The following is a 10,086-nucleotide window of genomic DNA, read 5'->3' as shown; positions in this document are numbered from 1 at the left end:
TCTGAGGCAGAGATAAAATTTGAGAAACACCTAGGATGACAGTTTAGCTGGAGCAAAATGACAGAAAAATAGGAGATGAGATAAGGAAAACAATGAGGGCCTAGATCATGCAGGGCCATGCAGTGTATAGTAAGCACTTTGGATTTTACTGTAGAGAAATACTCAGAAGACATTGAGTGCTTTCTTGACATCTTCATCTGGACTTCCTCTAGGCACCTCAGATCTGATGCATCCCAGTCTACTCTTTGGATCATTCCCACCAATATTCTTCTCTTCCTTCTCCCACTGCTTCTTTTCTTTCTAGATGATTGTTCAAGTCCAAACCTAAGTGTTCTCCTTGATGCTTCCCTTTCCCTTACCATGCACCATCTTCTACACCTAATAGATCCTTTTTGGATCTATGCCCAGGATGACCTCAGTCCTGGATGCTGCTTATCACCTTCCACTGCCATATCTAAAATAAGGCCAGTATTTCCTCTTCGGCTTTTCACCATTTCCTTCAAATGTTTTCCCAACATCTACTGTTCTTTACTCAAAAATCTACCCATGGAAATAACAAATGAACTTTGTAGAATGCAGATATAATCATGTTATTTTCTAGTTTCTGATTGTCCAAACTCCCCAGGAAGAGTATAGGCTCTGAATGTCTTGACTCCTTTCTTCTTCTCTTGCTTGCTCCCACCCCCAGCTCTGTCCTTGCTCAATCTACCAAGCTATAATGGCCATTTCTTTGCTCTGGTTAGCAATTAGAAATTTCTAATTCTGGTTAGAAATTAGACCTAAAATCATGATAGGAATGGACCGTTGGTGGCAGCAAGTAGAAGGGGATGAATGAAATACACGGAGAAGACAGGCCAGGCTGCAAAAATAAATCTGCCATTTCAACTGTGATCTGACACTGAGTGAATCAACATCCTTAACAACAAAAATGAATATCGTAATATATTTGTTTGGTGTGAAAATAAAACTAGAAATTGTAAATAAATACTGTGCAGTTACTTTATCCTCCATTTTACCTAAAATTACAATTGCTAGCTAGTAATATTATCACCCTCTTTCATGGACTGGAGCAATGGATATACATTTAGGCTTCATGATCAAGTTCTTGATGGAATAAATATTGTTTGTCCTGCAGTGTTGGGTGGCATTGACTAGAGCAATACTGCTACTGTGCTAGACGATTAGTCACAGTTATTGTGTTTATATTGCCTAGCCTGTGTAAATTACTCCCCCTTCTTTACCTCTATGTACATATTTCTGCATGTCTATCCCTGGGAACTTGAGCAAATATGGCATAACCTACTCCCTTCTGTCCCAAGGACTCATTATTCACCTGATCAAAGAATGATGAAACTTTAGAGAACTGCTGCAATGGGTACTGATAAAACTCACTGGGGTGGGGATTTTGTTTGGGCACCTGTTGATTTTCACACCCTATGACCCAGGGTTTGCCTAGTAAGGAAATTGACAGAAACTAGCTATAGAAAGCCTGTGATATCTAGCCTGTCATTTGAAGACCTCTTTGACATTGCTGTGTCTTTACTCTTCAGCCTTTGATTTTGTTATCCAGAGAATAGCATAGCCATTCCAAAACCACTCTTCTTTTCCTTTCACTACTTACTCTCCAACCAGATTTTACTTGTATCCAACTTATAAAGCATGGCTGAAATATCTGTGGTGCTTGATTTAATTGGTAATGATCCACTCCAGCAGTTTGTAACACTATTAATTTGAAGTGGTTATATTAATTATATCATAGTCACCATCACTAAAACCACTAATATAACTAATGGTTATAACTGTAACTACTACTGAATTTTTCAAAATCTCTGTGCATTACTCACTGTGGTATTTTATTTCTATCATTTAAATCATTGTGGCATTATTATTCCATTTTTATGAACAAGGAAATGAGAAGATTTCAGTTTTTTCACTCCTAGTCACGGAGATCAGATTGAACTTATTTAAAAATGGAACTTAGTGGCACATTTAGAAACTGGCTTCCACCCCAGAAGGCCAGAATTCTGAATTTAATATTGTCAATGACAACCTGATGTTTGTAAAATTCTCTTTATTCTGTCAGCTTCAGTTTCCTACAGATTACTGGTTTCTTCTATTGAGTGGCTTATATTTTTACCCTCTTGATGATAACTTCTAAAGAACAAAAGTTTTAAAATTTAGTTGAGTCCAATTCAGCAATCCTCTTTCTTTATTTTTAGTGTGTTTATGTGTCCCATTCATGAACATAGTTCCTATCTTCGAGATCATGAAAATATTCTATATAATTGAAGAGAATCTACTGTCCATTGTAGTTAATATTTATGGATAATGTAAAGAGTCTTAAGATTGAAAAAATTTTAAACATGGATCTGTGGATAGTCAACTTATTTTTTAAAATTTTTTATAACTTTATTTTATTTATTTACTTTTTATGTGGTGCTAAGGATCGAACCCAGTGCCTCACCCATGCTAGGCAAATCCTGTACCACTGAGCTATAGCCCCAGCCCCATCAACTTATTTTAAATAACTAAAAATATTGTTTTATTTTTCCACTGCAGTGTGATGTCACTCTTGTTGGAAACCAATTGGCCACGTAATTGTAGAGAAGTTTCTGGATACTCTTCTCTTGTCTGTCCTTGCTGAGATCTTGGATTTTTAATCAAATGTGTATTCTCTCTCTAGCATCTGTTTGCCTTTCTGCCAGTTGGTTCTCCCCTCACCACTGCACTTTCTTTGTATATTGTCATGCACATTACATATAGTTGTGTCCCCACTATGTCTTGTCTTTGTTATTGGCTAACATTTTTTTTTTTTTACTTTGTAGAGGCCCTAAAAGCTATGAAAAATTCACTGGGACCTATCAGACCACTTCACTTTCTTAAAACAGCCTTTAACTAATACTGTAAAGAATAAATTGGAGTTAAAATATTTCTTCTTGGGTTTGATTTTTTTTTTTGTTCTTTTTAGATATATACGACAGGAGTTGCACTGGTTGTGTGTAAGCATAGGAACGTTCTGTCCAATTCATTCTACTGTCTTTCCTATTGGCATCTCCCTTCTCTTCTATTCATTTCCCTTTGTCTAATCCAATGAACTTCTATTCTTTCCCCCACATTTATAGTTTATCTATTGTGAGTTGAGCTGCTATAAACATTGATGTGGCTGTGTCACTACAGTATGCTGATTTTAAGTCCTTTGGATATAAACCAAGGAGTTGGATAACTGCATTCCAAGTTTTCTGAATAATTTCTTTACTGCTTTCCAGAGTGGTTGCACCAATTTGCAGTCCCACCAGCAATGTATGAGTGAATTGGGCTTGAGTTTTGATAGTGAAAGAATGTTGTAGATAGTGATAAGCACATCCCTGTGCAGACATCAGTGAGGGACTGACTGAGCTTAGGTGCACTTCATTGTTCCAATCAACTGGACATGTCAGCAGCATCATTTTTTTTTTTTAATGAAAATCCCATGGTTAGTTATCTTAGGGAATTTGAATGTCTTTTAAAAAACATTTTAAAGCAAAGTAAGTGTCAGCTGACCATGTTTCCAGGGGTTGCAATTGTTCTCTAGAATAACCATGTTCCTCGTAAGCATAAGAGTCATCTGTTCTAACCCTCACTCTGATATTTAAGTCCCATCTATCTGCTGTTGATTGTCAAGTCACTGCTTCATACTTCAGGGGAAAAGGAATAGCAGTTCTTTATATGAGGCTGCAATCTTTTCTTCTGGAATTTTCATCTATTTATCCCAATCCTTGACCTCAGAACAGTTTTACTTCATTTTCTCCAGGATATCCCTTCACGTATTTGTTAATAATGATGACAATCTATGGATTGTCCTCAGAGTCATTCCATTGTGTCTTTGTGTTTTTTTTATTGGTTGTTCAAAAAATTACAAAGCTCTTGACATATAATATTTCATACATTAGATTCAAGTGGGTTATGAACTCCCATTTTTACCCCAAATACAGATTGCAGAATCACATCGGTTACACATCCACATTTTTACATAATGCCATATTAGTAACTGTTGTATTATGCTACCTTTCCTATCCTCTACTATCCTCCCTCCCCTCCCCTCCCATCTTCTCTCTCTACCCCATCTACTGTAATTCATTTCTCTCCTTGTTTTTTTCCCATTCCCCTCACAACCTCTTATATGTAATTTTGTATAACAATGAGGGTCTCCTTCCATTTCTATGCAAGTGTCTTTGTGTTTTTAAAGGAGATAGCCTAGAAATTTATTCTGGGACAGTTTGACAATGCACTAACCTGTAGCATATCACCCCCTCTCTTACTCTAGACACTGAAACTCTAAAATATGTCTGGATCACATTCATTTTCTTACCTTAACATGTAGGCTGTTCTTCCATCTCGTTTTCCCTCATGAGATGCTGCTAAGTTTTTGGTCTTGGTTCTGCCCTTTTGCTGACTCTCAGCTTAGGGTTTTACCTGGAGTCAGACAAATGGGGAAGTGCCTCAACTTGACCCCTTCCCCAGCACATGGAAGCCATGGAACTGACATTTAAATCCAATAAGCACTTACCTAGACTTAACATGGGTTAAGTGTTGGTAGAAGGAATATATACATTTTATTTAAAATAAGTTTAAAAAATGAGGGGTAATGGAGATATAGGGTCTGACATCTATTGCAAGAAGTTATATTCTAAAGGATGTGGGAAATAGGGGGTGTTGGCTAAAAGGAGATGTAGTGTTAAAAAGGGTTTTAAGAGGGGACATATACTTCAACTGTAGATTTTGGAAGATAGTTATGAGGCCCTTCCTCAATGTTCTCTTTTACAAACTCAAAACTCTTAATTCCTTTAATCAGTTACCAAAATGGAAAAAAATAGTGTCATAAACTTTCCATAAAGTCTTCCAGTATTTCAACATAAAAAGTCAGGTGATAAGTATTTCCTCTTGGAGTAATAAAAGAAGCTTGAGATAATCTTATTTTTGAATGATGGATTTCTGAGAAACAGACAGACACACACACACACACACAAAAAAAAAAAAAAACTGTAGAACTCAATAGGCAAATGTCTTTCAACACTGGGAATCTTGGTGGGTTATTTCCAAGTAACAGTATTGTTGGGTTACCAGCATCCCCAGAGCTAATTCCTGCTTGGAGGTGTGAAGTGAGTGGGGAAATTAAAGTTCTGAAAATAATCAATAAGGAAAAAAAGATAGAAAATAGTTTTAAAAGCTGGGGCCTGGTGGGTCTTCCAGCCCTGAAAAGATGTGGAACTGAACAAGGAAAAAGGCCCTAATTTTTTATTTAAGGGGAAATACATCAAAAGGTTTGGTGTGGCAGGCCTCTTGAAGAAAACAGGATTAAGATGGGGAAAACAAGTTGTTTGGGGCTAGGAAGGTTACATCCACCTCCAGTGGCTGAGTTTGAACCTAGGGCTAATGTAGGGTGTCAGCTTTAATCTGAGCAGTCTGCAACTGATAGATTCCCATCAGGAGTTCTCAGAAAGGCAACCCCTCTGCCTTGTGATGGCTCAAACAAAACTGTAATTCATCAGTGACCTCCAACATAGTATTAAAGAAGCGCTTTTCAGCATCATGAGAACATGATCTTCCCGGCTTTGGCTGCTACACAGATGAAGAGCTGGAATAATGGTCCTCAGCCAGGCAGAAAGTGACCCTCCCCCATCCAGTAAACTCTGCACGTAAGCATGTCTCCCCTACAGAATATTAAATAGGGAATTCTAATTTTTCAGTTTTCTTATTTCTCTCCTCTGTTAGACTAAACTCCTTGGCATTATGACCTTTCATTTCACATCCAGAGTCAAAATACCCTTCAGTTCAGTGGAATCTGATAAAATGGAAATAATTCATTTACTCCAGTCATTTGTGGTCATAGTATATTTAATAATTTTGCAAAGGAATGGTGGAGGAGATTGTGCAATATACTAGATAAAAAATAATTCCAAAGAATGGTCAGTCTTTTTGACCCTTCTTACCTGGGAATCTTCTTTGCCCCCCACCCATTTCCCACCCCCTAGCTCCCAGCAGTGGCCAACTTATAGATCTTGGCCTTTTCTTTCTTTTTTTTCTACACTCTCCACTCTGGAACCAAACAACCAGTTTTATTTCTTGTCTAGAGCAGAACCAGATGACAACTCAGTCCAGGAGACGCCACATCCAACAAATTAATTTCAGAATGACTTCTCAGTAAAGATAACTCTTTCCCTAAGATAAATTCTAATTCCATCTGTTAAAATAATATTTCTAGAACATTATAAAATGACTGAATGCCCAATCTTTGGAGAAGGACAGACCTAAGTTCAAATTCTGTGTGAGTCTGAGCTAAACTTCACACTTATGATTCAGTTTTTATAATTTTCTATCAAAACCCCTGTGGCTAGATGAATTTTGAGATTCAGTTTTTTAATTTTAGAAAAGTTGAACAATGCTTTACAGAAAGCTCAGAAGTGTCTGGGGGAGCATCCTCTAATCAAGCACTGCAATAATTCCTTGGAAAAACATGTAACATGTAGAGGCTCCTGGGCTTACAAGGGGTTAAGTCCTGATAAGCCCTTAGTAAATGGAAAATATCATAAATCAAATGTGCATTTAATTTAACTCAACTACAGAACAGTTTAGCTTAGTCTAGCCTACCTTCAACATGTTCAAATCCCTTAGAGTATGTAGTTGGGCAAATCATCTGACGTAGAGCTTATTCTATAATTAAGTACTGCATATCTCTTGTAACTTATTAAATCTATACTGATAGTGAAAACTGGAATGATTGAATGAACATATTCTCCTCATAAAGCAGAAATGTAAGTTGAACCATTGTGAGTTGGGGATTGTTCATAAGGAAATAGATAGTCTTAATTCCTTAATCTACTTTGAGTTTTGTGCAGGGTGAGACATAGGGGTTTAATTTCGTTTTTCTAAATATGGATTTCTAGTTTTCCCAGCACCATTTGTTGAACAGGCTATCTTTTCTCCAGTGAATGTTTTTGGTGCCTTTGTCTAGGATTGGATAACTATTTATGTGGGTTTGTCTCTGTGTCTTCTATTCTGTACCATGGGTCTATGTGTCTGTTTTGAAGCCAATAACATACCACTTTTATTACTAAAAATAATAAAATATCTCTGTAGTGTAATTTAAGGCCTGGTATTGTGATATCACCTAATTCACTTTCTTACTAAGATTGCTTTGCTATCTGGATCTCTTATTTTTCCAAATGAATCTCATGACTGCTTTTTAAAAAATTTATATGAAGAATGTCATTTGAATAGGAATCGCATTAAATCTGTATAGCACTTTCAGTAGTATGGCCATTTTGACAATGTTAATTCTGTCTCTCCAAGAAGATAGGAGATTTTTTCATCTTCTAAGGTTTTATTCAATTTCTTTCTTTAGTGTTCTGTAGTTTTCATTGTAGAGGTCTCCCCCTCACTCCTTTTTTTTTATTGATTTCCAAAGGAACACTCATACATTTGCTACTAGGACTGCATATGAAGATTCCTCAGAAAACTTGGACTGGAACCACTGTTTGACCCGTTATCCCACTCCTCTGTTTATATCCAAAGGACTTAAAATCAGCATACTATAGTAATGCAGCCACATCAATATTTATAACAGTTAACTTATAATAGCTAAACTATGGAACTAAAGCTTAGGAGCCTTTCAACAGATAAATGGATAAAGAAAATATGGTATATATACACAATGGAATATTACTCTGCCTTAAAGAAAAACGAAATTATGATATTTGCCAGTAAATGGATGACACTGGAAAATATTGTGCTAAGTGAAATAAACCAATACAAAAAAAGAACCCAAAGTCTGAAAGTTTTCTCTGATATGCAGATGCTAACTCACAATAAGGTGAGTGGGGATTGAAGAATAGAAGTACTTTGGATTAGACAAAGGGGAATGAAAGGAAGGGAGGAGGAATGAGAATAGGAAAGGTAGTAGAATGAATTGGACATTACTATCTTATGTGCCTATATGATTACATGACCATATGATTATTCTACATCAAGTACAACCAGAAGAATGAGAAGTTATATGCCATATATGTATAATATGTCAAAATATATTCTACTGTCATGTATAACTAATAAGAACAAATAAAAATATAAAAAATATATTAAAAATAGCCTTAAATTATCTCTTTAATGTTTCTCTCGAATGAGATACAAATTTAAACAAAGCAAATACTTTAGTTTTCAGATTTCTGTGGGGCTTGAAATTACAAACTGGGGACTTTGCACCTGTACTTACTACAAGGAGTAAAGAGGATAATGCATGAAAAGCTCATGGCTTAGACCATGATACTAAAGATTTAGTAAATGTTATTACTGCTGCCTATTGGTTTGCTCATGATAATGTTGGCATTGACTACCTGCCCTTTCTCTTTCTTATCATCGTGATCTTTCTTTATTATATATGTAATTTGCAGAAAACTTTGGAAACTTCTGTTTTAACTTTTCTTAAAAGGGCAAGCCATTGTTGTTGGAGACCACCTGTGCTGGACACAGACAGAACTGTTGTGAGCACTTCTGTACAGCTTTCCTCATTAATAGTCCCCTGAGTCACACTTTCTAGCAGCTTTGCTCTTCTCCCAGCCTGGACTGATCCCCTCCAGCAATGATTAACTAAATGCTCAAATAGGAAGATAAGGAAGTATTTCAGTTAAGAACTATGAATGTTTACTGGAAAAAGTAATTTGTGTGTGATATATAGAAAGCAAAGAATCTTATAGCTAAAGGAAGTAACATATTTTGGGGGACAAAAGATCAATTAATAAGTAACCATATTTCAAATAAGGAAATAGGGAACACTCATTATCAGGAAGGAGAGCACCTGAAAACAGTAAAAACAATTGAAGTAGATTTCAGCTTCTGCTGAAAATACAGAGTTCTTGTGTGTCCCAACCCAGTTTTCCTTGTTATCATATTACCTTACCTGGATACCTTTGAATAAACTAAGGAATAAAACACTGGCACATCACTTAATGTAAAGTCCAGACTTTTTTCAAATAACCACTCCTAACCAAACCTCCTACCTATCTCACATCTCTAAAGCACAGAATGCATCTCCAGACTCTACCTGGCCTCAGCCCACCATGGTGAATTTATTCATCCTTTATAACAATGTTTTACTCTTTGACCTTCCTGTTCCCAGAATGATATATGATATGGTGCATTTCCACTTGCTGCTCTGATTACATTTCATGTATACAAATCAAACAAATCGATTTAACCTTCCTGTCAATTCTCCTTTTCCATTTGTTTTTTCTCATTTCTCTTGAAAGTATATCATTACTTCAGATTTCATGTTTAGAGTGATCTTTGGTCCCTGCTCTTCCATATCCCTTAATGGAATCAGTCATAAGTTTTCTTCATTTAGCCTTTATCCACATCTTGCTTTCTATTCCTCCTACATCACTCTGCCCTGTGCCTGGTTTGTCCCCCAATTTTTCAGGTGGTCTCCCCTATGTGCAATGGGTTATGTATCGAATGGTGGTACAAAGGCACAGGGTCTCTGGATTTATGACTTGGCCCTGCTACTCGCCAACACTCCGACTTCTGCCCCTCATTCTCCAGCCTCCCTTGTCCTTTAACTAGTCACCAAGTCACACTGAACCTACTTCCAAAATCTCAGTTTTCCTTTATCTTTGACTGATGCTTCCTTATTTCAGACCAAGAGCAATTGGCTGAGTATTGCCTTCCCCCTACATTTTACCATTGTTTCCTCTAAATAGATGTTCTTTTTTGGAATAGTTCTGGATTTACAGACTTACAGCATTGAAAATAAAGAGTACAGAGTTCTTGTGTGTCCCAAATCCAGTTTTCCTTGTTATCATATTATATTACCTGGATACATTTGTCTAAACTAAGGAATCAAACACTGGCACATCACTTAATGTAAAGTCTAGGCTTTTTTCAAATTTCACTAGTTTTTGCACTGATATTCCACACAGGAAGCTGCATTACATATAGTTTTTCATTTCCTTAATCTCCCTTAGTCTATGACAGTTCCACAGTTACTCTTTGTTTTTCATGATCTGGACACTTCTGAAAAGTAGTCATGTAGTTTTTAGAATGTTCTCAATGTCT

This window comes from Spermophilus citellus, assembly GCF_964194105.1.
Source record: "Spermophilus citellus genome assembly, chromosome: 1".
NCBI classification, from domain to species: Eukaryota; Metazoa; Chordata; class Mammalia; order Rodentia; family Sciuridae; genus Spermophilus; species Spermophilus citellus.
Note: the sequence above shows the minus strand (reverse complement) of the source record.